Raw genomic sequence first — 17861 nt, forward strand, 5'->3', positions numbered from 1 at the left:
CCCGAGTCTGTTGTGAGGTCTGTGACCGGTGTTGAAGTCTGCATCTGTTGGGCAGTTTGAGGCTGTTGTGAGGTCTGCGTCTGGTGCCGTTGTTTCAGCAAGCAGTCTCACAGCATCCTCTGATGTGAGGACGGTCAAAATCATTTGGGGAAGGGTTGGTCTCTGAGTCTGCATCTGTTGGGAGAGTCTGTTTCTTTTGGGGCTTCTGATCCATCATGAGGGCTGTGTTTGTTGCGAGGTCTGGAGTCTGTTGATTAAGCTTCAACAGGTTGTCGTGCAGGCAAGTCCACAGTCTCCATCTTGCTGTGGAAGGTGTCATCCATTTGACTTCCCCAACCACTTTGGAACTCTCCTCTGCTTTATCTGGTATGAACCAAAGGGACCAAGCTCTTCCAGATTCTTTGTCAATGTCCATACAACTTCCTCGTTGACATTTAGCCATGATGACCTGCTTAACCCAGTGGCAGAGCTGTCAACATGTGCTGGAATGGGAAAGGTTCTCGACCACTTCCAGTGATATACCACTGACTGCAAACAACCACTGCCTTCTCATCCTCACATTGACCCAGCAGACACATACTGCATTATTTTTCTCAATCCCTTTCATCTTTTAAAGCTTTAACCAGGTTAGAGGTATCCCCGCCTCCAATACAGCTCCAATACCAGCCTTTGAACTAACCATCCTTTGCATCTGTGACTCGTTGCTGCACTCTCCAGATAACTAACCAGTTGCTGAGGCGTACTTAGCCGGAACTGAACTTCGAAATTGTGGACAAATCAAAGTTCTCTCATCTGCGCCATTAGAGCTCGCTTCCACAATTATCTGTGTACCTCCTATGCTTACAATATCAGTTGCCTGGGTTGGTGTGGACAAGCGGTAAAGAGTGAACTCTTGTCCATCTGTGCGATGACCTGAAGGACACCTCATCATTGTCCTCTCCAATAGATGCCAGTGAACTTGTTGCCAGCAGCATCCTAAAGGCTTATCATGCTCCTGAACACTCTCAGCTTGAACTGTCTCATTTAGGACAGATAGGGAACTTGCATCATCTTTAGCTCTTTCCCACAGTCTTCCGCCTGTTGTTGCGTTGGTGGACCCAGGCATGCTAAATCTTAAATGGCACCTCATTGCCTGCATTCTCTGTCTCCATGGGACTCTCGGGACTGCTGTGGACCCATTGGAGGACTGATAGCCACAGGAGGCGGAGCGTGGTGGTGACTGCCGTCTGGGTTTATATACCTGGGGTGGACTTAATCTCCAGCCGTACAGTGAGTCCTCAGCACCTTCAAACCTCTCAGGGGGCCTTCGCCTGGTCATCTTTGGTGTTTAGATGTCGGTGCGTGTGCCTGCTTCTATAAAACAGCCATCTTCTCTTGTGCTGGATTATTTGGGACTGAGAGGGTCTTGTTGTAGAGTTGTTCCCATTTACGGGTCCATTTTAGATCTTAAAACACTCTGGAGCCAGTCTGCTGTATTTCATTAGTGGGTCTTATGTTTATGATTGGTGGTTTGTCTGAGGTGTCTCAGTGAAGTTTGGGGAGAGGAGAGGTATGTTGCTGTTCAGGGTGAGGGTATGGGTGCGAAGCAGAGCAGCATTGACAGGAAGATTATTGGTTTTGTTGTGTTATGGTTTGGGGAAGGAACACTAGGTCCTAGTATACCATGGGTGTCTGCATTTGTTACCTGGGCTGCTTTTAGGTCAGCGACACCCAGATTCTCTACCCTACGTGGAAGGAGATCCATAGAAACACACTGCTGGTAGTGCAGAGAGAGGCCTGCACAAGGATATAGATCTCTCACAGGACACTGTGTTCGTCTGATGTTGTTTCACTGTGTTGATTAGTTGACCACAGGAACAGTTGGAGTGTTGTTGAGCGTTCTGAATGTCTGGAGAGCTGTTGGTCGTAGTTTGAAGGGGTGACATGCTTAGCCTGGAAGTCCAGCCTGGGAGACCATGCTGGAATGGGCCCTAGGGCAAGCGTCCACTAACCCACCCTCCCGAGCATCACTAGAACCACCCCTAGATGCGTCCACTAAACCACCCCTAAGATGCGTCCACTAGAACCACCCCTAACTGGTCCCATAGACCCACCCCTCGAAGCGTCCACTAGAGCCCACCCTTGGAACATCCTCTTGAGCATTCATTAAAATGTCCTCTCGCATGAGGTGGAATTGAACATCTACCATTTGCTTTCCAAGTAATGGGGTTGTTATGAATTCACCTATCCGACCAACCATATAGTCGCCAGTCAGCGTTATGGTGAAGGGAAATATCCTCATGCCCTCTTTCAACAATGAGTGGGGGCAAAAAACTCATAGCGTGAGGGTGGGGTTTCTATACTTTGCCCATGTTTCTGTTCTAGCTCCACTGTGGTGTAAGGTTACATTAGGGGGTGCCTGGCATCTCAAGGGTACATAGGGATTTGGGCCAATCCCCTATGTTCTGACCTCTGAGCCATTCTGTGATGGTCCTGATGATACAGTGGAGGTGATGGGTCTCTTGTGCCCCCATGTCTACGGATAGTCCATTTGAGAGTTTTTGTCGATGGCAGTTGTAGTATGAGCCCACGTGGAAGCTTCTTCCTCATGGTTCCAGCCACTGATGTTCCTCCTTTCCTGTTGGGTGAGGTACTGTCTTTCACGAGCGGGAGGACTTCCACCAGTGAGACATTATGGCTGCTGCAAAAAAAGAGAGAAACAGTTGTGAAAACTATGCATTGGTTTATCCATCAACCAAGTTCATGATTATTCTAACATACAATGCAACTCTGAAACATGTTTAGGACATGTGACTGCCAGTTCAGACATTATGGGTTGAAGTTAGATAGTTGATTGTGACATGTGTCACCACACAACATAGTACAGCCACCCATGCAAGGGGAGCCTGTGCCCCACAAATACTAGTCTGGGCATAGGAGAGTTCCACCTCAGGTCAGGTTGACTCAGAGGAATCAGGGAGGTGTTGGACCCTCCACATCTGTTTGGTGTTGGCAGTCGTTCATATCCGAAGGCCCTACTTGTCTCAGGCTAATCATTATTATGACAACTGACCACACAACAACTGTCTCCAGCCCTTGAAGTGATGCAGATACATGTGGTGTCGCAGACACGATGCTGATATGCTGTGTTGACAAGGAATCCATGACACTGTACTTTGATTATATCAAAAGATTTCAGCGTCAATTTACAGATTTCTGCAGAATCTGGAGAACAACTAACCCAATCTCAAATATGATTATTCTCCCCGTCCTTTGTTCAAAACCTGGTTATATCCTACAGTGGGAAAAAAGTATTTAGTCAGCCACCAATTGTGCAAGTTCTCCACTTAAAGATGAGAGAGGCCTGTAATTTTCATCATAGGTACACGTCAACTATGACAGACAAAATGAGAAAAAAATCACATTGTAGGATTTTTCATGAATTTATTGCAAATTATGGTGGAAAATAAGTATTTGGTCAATAACAAAAGTTTCTCAATACTTTGTTGTATACCCTTTGTTGGCAATGACACAGGTCAAATGTTTTCTGTAAGTCTTCACAAGGTTTTCACACACTGTTGCTGGTATTTTGGCCCATTCCTCCTGCAGATCTCCTCTAGAGCAGTGATGTTTTGGGGCTGTCGCTGGGCAACACAGACTTTCAACTCCTCCAAAGATTTTCTATGGGGTTGAGATCTGGAGACTGGCTAGGCCACTCCAGGACCATGAAATGCTTCTTACAAAGCCACTCCTTCGTTGCACAGGCGGTGTGTTTGGGATCCTTGTCATGCTGAAAGACCCAGCCACGTTTAATCTTCAATGCCCTTGCTGATGGAAGGAGGTTTTTCACTCTAAATCTCCACGATACATGGCCCCATTCATTCTTTCCTTTACACGATCAGTCGTCCTGGTCCCTTTGCAGAAAAACAGCCCCAAAAGCATGATGTTTCCACCCCCCATGCTTCACAGTAGGTATGGTGTTCTTTGGATGCAACTCAGCATTCTTTGTCCTCCAAACACGACGAGTTGAGTTTTTACCAAAAAGCTTTATTTTGGTTTCATCTGACCACATGACATTCTCCCAATCTCTTTTGGATCATCCACACTCTAGCAAACTTCAGACGGGCCTGGACATATACTGGCTTTAAGCAGACACGTCTAGACCTGTAGGATTTGAGTCCCTGGCGCGTAGTGTGTTACTGATGGTAGGCTTTGTTACTTTGGTCCGCAGCTTCTCTGCAGGTCATTCACTAGGTCCCCCGTGTGGTTCTGGGATTTTTGCTCACCGTTCTTGGGGAGTCATTTTGACCCACGGGGTGAGATCTTGCGTGGAGCCCCCAGATCGAGGGAGATTATCAGTGGTCTTGTTGTCTTCCATTTCCTAATAATTGCTCCCACAGTTGATTTCTTCAAACCAAGCTGCACCCCCTATTGCAGATTCAGTCTTCCAGCCTGGTGCAGGTCCTACAATTTTGTTTCTGGTGTCCTTTGACAGCTCTTTGGTCTTGGCCACTAGTGGAGTTTGAGTGTGACTGTTTGAGGTTGGCTGGAAGGAGTCTTTTATACTGAACAAGTTCGAAACAGGTGCCATTAATACATGGTAACGAGTGGAGGACAGAGGAGCTTTTTAAAGAAGAAGTTGCAGGTTCTGTGAGCCAGGAATCTTGGTTGTTTGTAGGTGACCAAATACTTATTTTCCACCAGTAATTTGCAAATAAATTCATAAAAATCCTACAATGTGATTTTCTGGATTTTTCTTCTCTCTCAATTTGTCTGTCATAGTGGACGTGTACCTAGTGATGAAAATTACAGGCCTCTCTCATCTTTTTTAAGTGGGAGAACTTGCACAATTGGTGTTAGCTGACTAAATACTTTTTCCCCCCACTGTATGTAACATAAGATGGGTGTTTTGGATAGACCAATCCCTGGCTTCCACATATCCGTCGGGAAGTAAGTCCTCTGTTTCAGGCCCTACAGTAATGCTTTCCAGATGTTTCCAAAGCAAAGCAGAGTAAAGTTCATCTAACACACCATTTGCAAACCTCAACCCAAAATTATAACTGTTCAGATACTACAGACACAACCTTGAAGTGAATGAATCGCAATTGTAAAACGTTAACATAACAATGGAGACTATTCATTCCTAGCTATGTAGACAACTTCCCTAGAGTCACACCAGGTTTTAAGCTATTGGCCTGTCTCAGGTTGGACTAGAGTGTTATACTACAAATCAGGATCAATTAAGCCAGCTAACTTTAATAAGCAACCAGATACAACTATTGATTTTCTGGTTCATTCAAAACAAAACTTAGATGAGTGTTTTGTTTGTTGAATCTATTAGACCATGCCCATTTCAGCGTGAGATTTCAACAAAATAATGTTAGCCGAATATTTTAGGCAAAGTTAAGCTGGCTAACTCATTTTTTCCTGCTTTGTACTATACCCTCTGGGCTGCATGGAAAAACTAATACATTCAAATCAGTTTATTGGTCATCTACACAGTTTAGAAGATGTTATAGTGGTTGCGCAAAATGTTTATGTTACTAGCTCCTAAGAATCTACACAAAGTAATTTATTGTATTTTTATACAAAAATAATGTCATAATGAATCCAATTAACAACCTAAATAGCACTGTAACAGTAGTCTTGGTTTGAATTGTTTCTAGTCGTCCGTTTGAGTTTTTATTCTGTTTGTTCGAACTCAGCCAGTCAAACAGTGTAATAACTAAAATGTGATGTACAGTAGAGATATTACAATGAGCCATATCAAGAACACAGTATTTAAATATACAGTATGAAATGGGAAGTGTCCAGTGGTTTAATGTTTCTATAAAATGGGACAGCAGCATTGGTTGTGTGTGTGTTTTCTGTGAGCGAGAATCACTTGGCAGACGGTTAGTGATGGCTGTTCAAGAGTCTGATAGCCTGGCGATAGGCCTGAAAAGGACATGATGGCTAATTTCATTGAGGATTTACCCCGGTGTTCTACCCAAAGGCTGACTTTTCTGTTTCCATCTACACAAGCTGGCAGCCGTGTCTCACTGGGCCATGGCTCCAGTGGACCTGCTCTGACTTGGAGCCAAGGTAAGGCCACTGGTACTTTCTACTCTCATTTACATAACAATGGCTAACTGTGAACATGGGTTAACACCTTCTCACAAAGGCAACTGTCTTAATTATGCAGAGGTTGTTGATTCTTCTCTTTCACAAGTAATAAAAATAATAATATGCCATTTAGCAGACGCTTTTATCCAAAGCGACTTAGTCATGCGTGCATCTTTTTTTTTTTTGTGTATGGGTGGTCCCGGGGATCGAACCCACTACCTTACGGCATACAGACGCGTGCTCTACCAGCTGAGCTACAGAGGACCACAAGTCCTCACTCTCAGCCCTAACTATGTAAACACAATTTTCCCTAGTATAACATCAGGATGTATACACTAGGTACTTACTGTGTTAGTCGGAAAAAAACATTTAGATGACAATAATATTAGTAGTTATAGGCAGGAAACACTGGAGATTGGAACCGTGAGAGGGACTGATTGATGAGGGAGGAGGTAATCCAGTGGTGTGGAGTCACAGCGGGGTTGGGATGTGGAGTAGAAACTGGGTTTCCTATCTAAGATCACAAGTGAGGTCTAAAGGCCATCAGCTCTGGAGAGGAGAACCTTGAGGACTGACAGGGCCAACCATTGTGCATATGCAATCATATTTCTCCATCATTGCCAAGCAGCCAGTAGGATGCATTTTAGCATACAGCTGTATTTCTGTATTTTGAAAGTTATATCTCTTGAAAACCTGATTGTTGTTTTGCAACTTGTTCAGAGAGTCAGCACTTTTGCAGTACACATGTCCTTGAGCGGTCTAACAAAGAGGCTGTGTGTGTGTTACAAGTCTTATCTCATCCTACCCCCTAACGTTCCTCACATTAATCACAGCTTGTTAGGTTGACCAATTTATATCAGTACAGTACAAACCTATTATGTTTAATCATTAATGCTTTCTTAAGCTAACAGCACATCTAAAATATAAGAGAATAATTTCCACACTACTGTTCTGACTTGGTGGTGAAATGTAAGAGCTTTTTGTCTGCTTGTATGCCCCTTACTTTATCCTAAGCTTCTGACTCAGTGTTGTGGTATCTAAACAATGATACTAATCTTTGCTGTGAGAACAAGAGTCCACTTACACTACTTTGACTATAAATAGTTTATTTATATCACAAGATTTCAGTGTAAATTGACAGACATCTGCAGGCATATGGAGAACAACAGACTCCAAAATAATATGTTGTTCTGTCCTCCTTTGTCCCCACCAAGTATTTATAATCTTTACCATGATATGGTGGTTTCCCCTAGAGACCAATCCCATGACTCACACACAACAGACTTCCTCTGTTTTATGGTGCACCCTATAAAACTGCTCCCAGATACTTCAAACTGAATCAGCATCCTCCAAGACACCATTTGCAAACGTTAAGCAAAGTCATAAATTCCTTAGACACCACAGTGTACAAGGAGAATAATGTAAGAACGGCTCATGTTCTGAATTATGTCGACTCTCATTTCAAAGTGCTAACAGGGAATAAGAAGTTATATTGACGTCTGTCTTAGCGCGCTCATTAAAGTCTTAATAAAAATTACGGATGGCTTCTTATCCGCTCATCGTTCCATAGTTTGTACATCTTAATTGTCAGTAGAAACCACATTTGTTTAAGCAAGTCAGCCATATCAGGCAGTAAATGAGGCTGAATTAACTGTTTCGCTGCCAGACAAGGCTCAGCTGATAGCCAGGGTGTAGCACTGTTCAGGATTCACTCCATTGTGCTGAAAGAAAGCTCTGCTGTTGGGACAGCTTTAAGTAGGGGCCCCCTAACAGTTTGTGGGGCACTGTTTGTCAACATTATAGATGCAATTCATGTATTGTTTAGTGTTGTGTCTTTGCTGTCTTGCATCAACAACAACAAAAGTTGTTTGCCCAACCGAGATTTACATGCTAAAATCGCCACTGACAATATAGCCTCAAAACATGGTTAAAACTATAATTTTGATATCGTGGATGAGTCCCTTGCATCCATAGCGCTGTATATGAATTTTAGAGTGGTTACATTTCTCCAGCCCCATCACTCAGCTTTTACAGAAACAGTGGCAGGGATTCAATTCGTTATTGTTTGCTCTGCTGATTGCTGCTTTAAGTTACAAAAAGGTGACGAGCAAACACCTTGAAACGGTCCTCCATGTATTTACTTGGATATCTCCTGGAGAATGAATACCCATACGTAAATCCGATGCTTTTTTTTTGCACAAAGATAAAATACTGTTCAACATAGATAGCATTGTTGTTCATGTCAACTAATAGATTTTTCTAAGAGAATATAGACCTAGGGATACTTACAGAAAGCATGCGCTGCTCTTCTCTCTTTCACATGCAGGCAGATCAGCGGTAAACATCAATATCTCAACCGAGATCTAGCGATCAATAACTCGCACTCTTCTTCTTTTATCGGCATCCAACGTTATAGTGCATTACTGCCAAAAACACTCCTCTCTTCTGTTAGAACTTCTTCAAATGTATCTCTGGTGAGAGCGCGTGGCTGGTACTAGTAGATTCATGTTCCACGCCCCCCAGAGTTTTCTCCGCTCCTTCTCAGCTGATTGGCAGTATTCTCTAACCATTATTTTATTGAAGCAAATGACAAAAACATATTGAAGCCAATTTTACAAGACAAATTAATGAACGAAATACGTTATAATTTCTCTGCGGTTTTAGGTTTTGTTCTTGCTATAATTTATACTGTTTCTTCCTGCTATAATTTGACCTTTGAGCATGCTCAAACAAATAACCAGTTGTTTCGTTGTGATTTATTACTGAACTAATGCTTAGTGATATTGAAGTAATGGCTGGCCTTTATCTATAGATCGAAACGTGACCTTTTCTTGACTGCAGCTATTTAGAAAGCATATTCAGTGGTGAAATTCCATCCATTGCTAAAAACATGTTGAGTCAGGAGGATATCGGCATTGAGGTTGTGTGGTCACAAAATTACAAGATTATGTTATAATACTGTTTATGCATCGAATTGTTGTTTTATGGAATAGGAATAGGGTTCTTAGAACTCTGTCATCTGTGTCTGTGTGAACTCAGTTGAGCCTCTGAAGTTTGGGCTGGCAACTGATTGGTAATGGCTAGGTGATAAAACCTGCAGCCACATTCCATTCTATGATTAGTAGTGGGTGTGGTGTGTAGAGGGAGATGTCTCTGGTCTGACTCAGCCTGCATTTTCATAGACTGAATTGGTGTCTCTGTGTGTGTAAGTTACCAGGGACGAGATCTTTATAATAGTTGATAAGAACCCTTGTCTTGGGGGCCAAACCTGGTTTCATACAATGAGAACAGTCTTCACAGCAGATACTGTTATTGCTTTCATACAAATCCTAACCTTTTGACCCATTCCACACATCTGTTGTTTGTCATGTATTCAGGAGGATGTCCAACTATATAATGCTGTGGCTTGGTTCTGCTTGTAGAGTTATCAGTGACTACTGACCAGCTCCATTACTGCAGTAATTATTAATAAGTTTGATGGTTTTGAAGAAATCTAAAAGTTTCTCCTTTGATTAGAATAATTACCAAGACAGTTGTCGTGCATGTCTAAGGGCAACTAATACACATATTTGTCTAAAGACACACTAGTGTGGTCCTACATTATCTACATATACAGTATCTCCAAAAGTGAGTACACCCCCTCACATTTTTGTAAATATTTGAGTATATCTTTTCATGTGACAACACTGAAGAAATTACACGTTGCTACAATGTAGAGTAGTGAATGTACATTGATATAACAGCGTAGCATTTGCTGTCCCCCTCAAAACAACTCAACACACAGCCATTAATGTCTAAACCGCTGGCAACAAAAGTGAGTACCCCCTAAGTGAAAATGTCAAAATTGGGCCCAATTAGCAATTTTCACTCCCCGGGGTGTCATGTGACTCAGTTAGTGTTACAAGGTGAAGGTGTATTAAATTTGGTGTCATCGCTCTCTACACTCCCTCATACTGGTCACTGGAAGTTCAACATGGCACCTCATGGCAGAACTCTCTGAGGATCTGAAAAAAAAGAATTGTTGCTCTACATAAAGATGGCCTGGGCTTATAAGAAGATTGCCAAGACCCCTGAAACTGAGCTGCAGCACGGTGGCCAAGACCATACAGCGGTTTAACAGGACAGGTTCCACTCAGAACAGGCCTCTCCTTGGTCGACCAAAAAAGTTGAGTGAACCTGCTCAGCGTCATATCCAGAGGTTGTCTTTGGGAAATAGACTTAGGAGTGCTGCCAGCATTGCTGCAGCGGTTGAAGGGGTGGGGGTCAGCCTGTCAGTGCTCGAACATACGCCCTGCACATTGCATCAAATTGGTCTGCATGGCTGTCATCCCAGAAGGGAAGCCTCTTCTAAAGATGATGCACAAGAAAGGCCGCAAACAGTTTACTGAAGACAAAGCAGGTAAGGACATACATAATAATAGTGCCATTTAGCAGACGCTTTTATCCAAAGCGACTTACAGTCATGCGTGCATACATATTTTTTTTTTGTGTATGGGTGGTCACGGGATCGAACCCACTACCTTGGCGTTAAAGCGCCGTGCTCTACCAGCTGAGCTAGAGGACCACACACATGAATTACTGGAACCATGTCCTGTTGTCTGATGAGACAAGATAAACATATTTGGTTCAGATGGTGTCAAGAGTGTGTGGCGGCAACCAGGTGAGGAGTACAAAGACAAGTGTGTCTGGCTTACAGTCAAACATGGTGGTGGGAGTGTCATGGTCTGGGGCTGCATGAGTGCTGCCGGCACTGGGGAGCTACAGTTCATTGAGGGAAACCATGAAGTGCAACATGTACTGTGACATACTGAAGCAGAGCCATGATCCCCCTCCCTTCAGAGACTGGGCCAGGGCAGTATTCCAACATGATAACGAACCCCAAACACACCTCCAAGACCACCACTGCCTTGCTAAAGAAGCTGAGGGTAAAGGTGATGGACTGGCCAAGCATGTCTCCAGACCTAAACCCTATTGAGCATCTGTGGGCATCTCAAACGGAAGGTGGAGGAGGGCAAGGTCTCTAACATCCACCAGCTCCGCAATGTCGTCATGGAGGAGTGGAAGAGGACTCGTGGCAACCTGTTGAAGATCTGGTGAACTCCATGCCCAAGAGGGGTAAAGGCAGTGCTGGAAAATGATGGTGGCCACACAAAATATTGACACTTTGGGCCCAATTTGGACATTTTCACTTAGGGGTATACTCACTTTTGTTGAGCGGTTTAGACATTAATGGCTGTGTGTTGAGTTATTTTGAGGGGACAGCAAATTTACACTGTTATACAAGCGTACATTCACTACTCTACATTGTAGCAAAGTGTCATTTCTTCAGTATTGTCACATGAAAGATATACTCAAATATTTACAAAAATGTGAGGGGTGTACTCACTTTTATGAGATACTGTTACATTCATTTCTGGAGTTGATCATTGTAAGATATGCTCACACCTGCTGCTGTGAAGGCACAAAATTCAGCTTAATGACAATCGTGTTAGATAACTACTGTGTGCTTTAAGGCTGCTATCCAAGATGAACTAGAACAAGACAAATCTGGATTTGAGGAAGGGGGAGTATGAAACGTGGCAATCCCACATGTATGTCTTAAATAATAGATAAGCTTGGGAAAACTGTGCAGAAAAGAGAATACTGATCTAAACCAGATGTTCCTTGCCTATTTAAGCTAAAATGTATGTGTCTAAGAAAGTCCAGAAAGGTCTCCCCTGCACAGGTCACTATTGAATAAACCTTTGGTGAATGCTTAAGTTTTTTTCGACTAGAAGAGCTGATTTTTATACAGCACTGCAACCCATCAATCTGCATCAATCACCCATACTTATGATTGGGGTATGATTATGAACACGTTTCACACATATTAATAGTAATACACCACACTCCGTCAGTTCATTTAACATTTCCATGAGGTTTATTTTTTTATTTTTTATTTCACCTTTATTTAACCAGGTAAGTAAGTTGAGAACAGGTTCTCATTTACAACTGACCTGGCCAAGATAAAGCAAAGCAGTGCAATAAAAACAACACAGAGTTACATATGGGGTAAAAAACATAAAGTCAAAAATACAACAGAAAATATACAGTGTGTGCAAATGTAGCAGTTATGGAGGTAAGGCAAAATAGGCTATAGTGCAAAAATAATTACAATAGTATTAACACTGGAATGCTAGATGTGCAAGAGATTATGTGCAAATAGAGATACTGGGGTGCAAAAGAGCAAAATAAATAACAATATAGGGATGAGGTAGTTGGGTGAGCTAATTTCAGATGGGCTGTGTACAGGTGCAGTGATCGGTAAGGTGCTCTGACAACTGATGCTTAAAGTTATTGAGGAGATAAGAGTCTCCAGCTTCAGAGATTTTTGCAATTCGTTCCAGTCATTGGCAGCAGAGAACTGGAAGGAATGGCGGCCAAAGGAGGTGTTGGCTTTGGGAATGACCAGTGAGATATACCTGCTGGAGCGCAGACTACGGTGGGTGCTGCTATGGTGACCAATGAGCTAAGATAACGGGGATTTGCCTAGCAGTGATTTATAGATGGCCTGGAGCCAGTGGGTTTGACACCGAACATGTAGTGAGGACCAGCCAACAAGAGCGTACAGGTCACAGTGGTGGGTAGTGTATGGGGCTTTGGAGACAAAACGGATGGCACTGTGATAGACTACATCAATTTGCTGAGTAGAGTGTTGGAGGCTATTTTGTAAATGACATCGCGAAGTCAAGGATCGGTAGGATAGTCAGTTTACGAGGGCATGTTTGGCAGCATGAGTGAAGGAGGCTTTGTTGCGAAATAGAAGCCGATTCTAGATTTAACTTTGGATTGGAGATTCTTTATGTGAGTCTGGAAGTTGAGTTTACAGTCTAACCAGACACCTAGGTATTTGTAGTTGTCCACATACTCCAGGTCAGACCCGTCGAGAGTGGTGATTCTAGTCGGGTGGGCGGGTGCCAGCAGCGTTCGATTGAAAAGCATGCATTTAGTTTTACTAGTGTTTAAGAGCAGTTGGAGGCTACTGAAGGAGTGTTGTATGGCATTGAAGCTCGTTTGGAGGTTTGTTAACACAGTGTCCAATGAAGGGCCAGATGTATACAAAATGGTGTCGTCTGCGTAGAGGTGGATCTGAGAGTCACCAGCAGCAAGAGCGACATCATTGATATACACAGAGAAAAGTGTCGGCCCAAGAATTGAACCCTGTGGCACCCCCATAGAGACTGCCATAGGTCCAGACAACAGGCCCTCGATTTGACACACTGAACTCTATCTGAGAAGTAGTTGGTGAACCAGGGCGAGGCAGTCATTTGAGAAACCAAGGCTATTTAGTCTGCCAATAAGAATGCAGTGGTTGACAGAGTCGAAAGCCTTGGCCAGGTCGATGAAGACGGCTGCACAGTACTGTCTATTATCAATCGCGGTTATAATATCGTTTAGGACCTTGAGCGTGGCTGAAGTGCACCCATGACCAGCTCGGAAACCGGATTGCATAGCGGAGAAGGTACGGTGGTATTCGAAATGGTCGGTGATCTGTTTTGTTAACTTGGCTTTCAAATACTTTCGAAAGGCAGGGGCAGGATGGATATAGGTCTGTAGCAGTTTGGATCTAGAGTGTCACCCCCTTTGAAGAGGGGGGATGACCACGGCAGCTTTCAATCTCTGGGGATCTCAGACGTTATGAAAGAGAGGTTGAACAGACTAGTAATAGGGGTTGCGACAATTTTGGCGGCTAGTTTTAGAAAGAAAGGGTCCAGATTGTCTAGCCCAGCTGATTTGTAGGGGTCCAGATTTTGCAGCGCTTTCAAAACATCAGCTGTCTGAATTTGTGTGAAGGAGAAGCGGGGGGCATGGGCAAGTTGCAGCAGAGGGTGCAGAGTTGGTGGCCGGGGGTAGTGGTAGCCAGATGGAAAGCATGGCCAGCTGTAGCAAAATGCTTGTTGAAATTCTCGATTATTGTAGATTTATCGGTGGTGATAGTGTTTCCTAGCCTCAGTGCAGTGGGCAGCTGGGAGGAAGTGCTCTTATTCTCCATGGACTTTACAGTGTCCCAAAACTTTTTGGAGTTAGTGCTACAGGATGCAAATTTCTGTTTGAAAAAAGTTAGCCTTTGCTTTCCTGACTGCTTGTGTATATTGGTTCCTAACTTCCCTGAAAAGTTGCATATCGCGGGGCTATTTGATGCTAATGCTGTACGCCACAGGATGTTTTTGTGCTGGTCAAGGGCAGTCAAGTCTGAGGAGAACCAGGGGCTATATCGGTTCTTAGTTCTGTATTTTTGAATGGGGCATGTTTATTTAAGATTGAGAGGAAATTACTTTTAAGGAACAACCAGGCATCCTCTACTGACGGAATGAGATCTATATCCATCCAGGATACCTGGGCCAGGTCAATTAGGAAGGCCTGCTCGCTAAAGTGTTTTAGGGAGCGTTTGACAGTGATGAGGGGTGAGTCGTTTGACCGCGGACCCGTTACGGACGCAGGCAATAAGGCAGTGATCGCTGAGATCCTGGTTGAAGACAGCTGAGGTGTATTTAGAGGGTATGTTAGTCAGGATGATATCTATGAGGGTACCCATGTTTACGGATTTAGGGTTGTACCTGGTAGGTTCGTTGATAATTTGCGTGAGGTTGAGGGCATCTAGTTTTGGATTGTAGGATGGCTGGGGTATTAAGCATATCCCAATTTAGGTCACCAAGCAGTACGAACTCTGAGGATAAATGGGGGTAATCAATTCACATATGGTGTCCAGGGCACAGCTGGGGGCTGAGGGGGTCTGTAAAGCGGCAACAGTGAGAGACTTATTTCTGGAAAGGTGGATTTTTAGAAGTAGAAGCTCAAACTGTTTGGGCACAGACCTGGATAGTATGATAGAGCTCTGCAGGCTATCTCTACAGTAGATTGCAACTCCACCCCCTTTGGCAGTTCTATCTAGACGGAAAATGTTATAGTTGGGGATGGAAATTTCTGAATTTTTGGTGGCCTTCCTGAGCCAGGATTCAGACACTGCTAGAACATCAGGGTTGGCGGAGTGTGCTAACGCAAGTGAATAACTCAAACTTAGGAAGTAGACTTCTGATATTTTGTGCAAGAAACCAAGACTTTTGCGATTACAGACGTCAGCAAATGATAGCGCCTGGGGAGTAGGAGTGATACTGAGGGCTGCAGGGCCTGGGTTAGCCTCTACATCACCAGAGGAACAGAGGAGGACTAGAATAAGGATACGGCTAAAGGCTTTAAGAACTGGTCTTCTAGTGCGTTGGTACATAGAATAAAGGGGGCAGATTTCGGGTGTTATAGAAAAGATTCAGGGCATTATGTACAGACAAGGATATGGAAGGATATGAGTAAAGTGGAGGTAAACCTAAGCGTTGGGTAACAATGAAAGAGATAGCATCGCTGGAGGGCATCAATTGAGTCGGTCTCCGCGTGTATAGGGGGGTGGGACAAAGGAGCTATCTAAGGCAGGTTTAGCTGGGCTGGGGGTCTACAGTGAAATAGTACAATTAGAAATCCCGAAACAACAATAAGCTAACCATGTTTGGGCTGAGGCAAACATAAACAGGATGTAGTACCGTAAAAAGGAACAGTCCAGCAGACATCAGCTGTATAGCTGAGTTATCATAAGGTCCGGTGAACAGCAATAGGATAGTTCGGAGGCTGCTAAAGCACTAGCGAGTAAGAGGCCACAGCTAGCGTGTGCTAGCGGGCCGGGGCTAGCAGATGGAATCTTCGTGGTTAACGTCGTAACCACATCAGACGATTTCGTCGGCAGACCAGTCGTGTAGGATCGGCGGGGCTCCGTGTCAACACTAGGTGGTCCCGTCCGGTTGACAGAGAGGTAGATAGCCGGGAGATGGGCCTAGCTCAGGATGATTAGCCAGACCACAGCGTCCATTTTGTTGCAGCTAGCTGGTAGCGATGAATCCGGAGTTAAAGGTCCAGTGATTCAGTGATTCCGGTGGAAAAACTGATATGTTCTGGGTCGATAACGCGCTGGGCAGACTGGCCGAATATCCGGTGATTAATGTCCAGTGATTAAATTAATCCCGCAGAAAAAAATCCAATGTTCTGGGTGAAATACCGCTAGCTGTGGCTAATAGCAAGTAGCTAGTTAGCTGGCTAGCTAGTTTCAACTGGAGATTCTAGATAAGGTAAGTCAATAATAGAATCCGTTCCACATTGAGTGAGGCGGGTTGCAGGAAAGTATATTTTGTAGAAGGATGAAAAGTCTGATAGGGAAATATGTATGAAAAATACAAAAAAACAGGGTATTTACAGGCTATTTACAGACACACGACAAAAACAGAACTGCACTACTACGCCATCTTGGAAACAGTACCAGTATCTTAATACCAATCAGAAAATATACAAAATAAACCAGTGTTCCTTGGAAGTTGGAGAAGGATTGAGACGGAGAGAACCGAGAGAAACCACAGAGCAGAACAGTGCAAGGCCCTTACTTCACTCTCTCTCCCTGTTACAAGATACATATATTGTTATGATGAGTTTCTGGTATTGAGAAGTTCAGGATGCAAGAGAGCAGTCGACACTCAGCTGTAAAGTTGATTGACATTTATTTCAGTGCTGGATTCAATGACAGGGGGTACAGACATAGCCTCTTGTCATATGAATGACTTCCATTCATAATCTCAGTTTTTATACTGCTCCTCCGATCTACTTCTCTCCTACACAGTTGCCAACCATCATTGTGTCACGATAATTTTGTTATCAAACACTTCTTAAATCTTTGAATAATTCCCAGAGGTGTAAATCTCTAGTTTAAATAAATTAAACAAAGACCCCTTTCTGCAATGGTCAGCCTTTATTCATGAGAGCGCTCTGTCCCAGAAATGGGCCAAAGTCCATATTTTATACACACATGTCAGACAAGAATCCCACCCCGCTTTAGGCGGGCTGTATTATTTTCACTGTACACAGTGGTCCTCTGTAGCTCAGCTGGTAGAGCACGGCTTTTGTAACGCCAAGGTAGTGGGTTCGATCCCCGGGACCACCCATACACAAAAAAAAAAAAATGTATGCACGCATGACTGTAAGTCGCTTTGGATAAAAAGCGTCTGCTAAATGGCATATTATGTTTTATTTATGTTTATCTGTTATCTTAATTCTGCAACATGTTTCATAATCTTCTCCGAGCCTAACGGTTTCTCCCCTGTCTGAGTTGGGAGGCCTAATTCCTAATCTTGGTTTCACAGTTGTCACAAGTTGTCTGTCCACAGTTCTCCTTCTCCTTTGTTGTCTGGCCTAACTCCTACTCATATTGCTAAATAGTAACACAATGTCATAATCTTTACTTGTCCTACGCTCACACATTATACTAGATAATAGTCTCATGATTCTAACACATTTCATAAAGAATCGGAGTGTAATAATTAGTCATTATTAAATTATTCTATCACATTGAGTGTCACTCATCTACCACAATAGTATCCACATACTTGGTATCATGTGGCTATTCCATCACGGCCTTCCATCACGCACCCCTCCTAAGATTAGCAACAGTGGCCCCCAATCTATCTTGGCACACTGACCTTCTGACCTCCCCTCCGTGACCGAAACAACACATGGCGTGTCCTTGTCCTCTCTCCTACATGCAGCTTAGGAGTTTACAATATTAATAATCTTGTATCAACCAGTCGTCATATCAGATATGTAGGAATGAAGGGCTTAAGTACTTTTTCCCTCACTATATGTAGGAGTGAAGGGGCTTAAGTGTGTGTGTGTGAGACAGAGACTGCCTGATCAGCAGTCCTCTCCAG

This window comes from Coregonus clupeaformis, unplaced genomic scaffold, assembly GCF_020615455.1.
Source record: "Coregonus clupeaformis isolate EN_2021a unplaced genomic scaffold, ASM2061545v1 scaf0009, whole genome shotgun sequence".
NCBI classification, from domain to species: domain Eukaryota; kingdom Metazoa; phylum Chordata; class Actinopteri; order Salmoniformes; family Salmonidae; genus Coregonus; species Coregonus clupeaformis.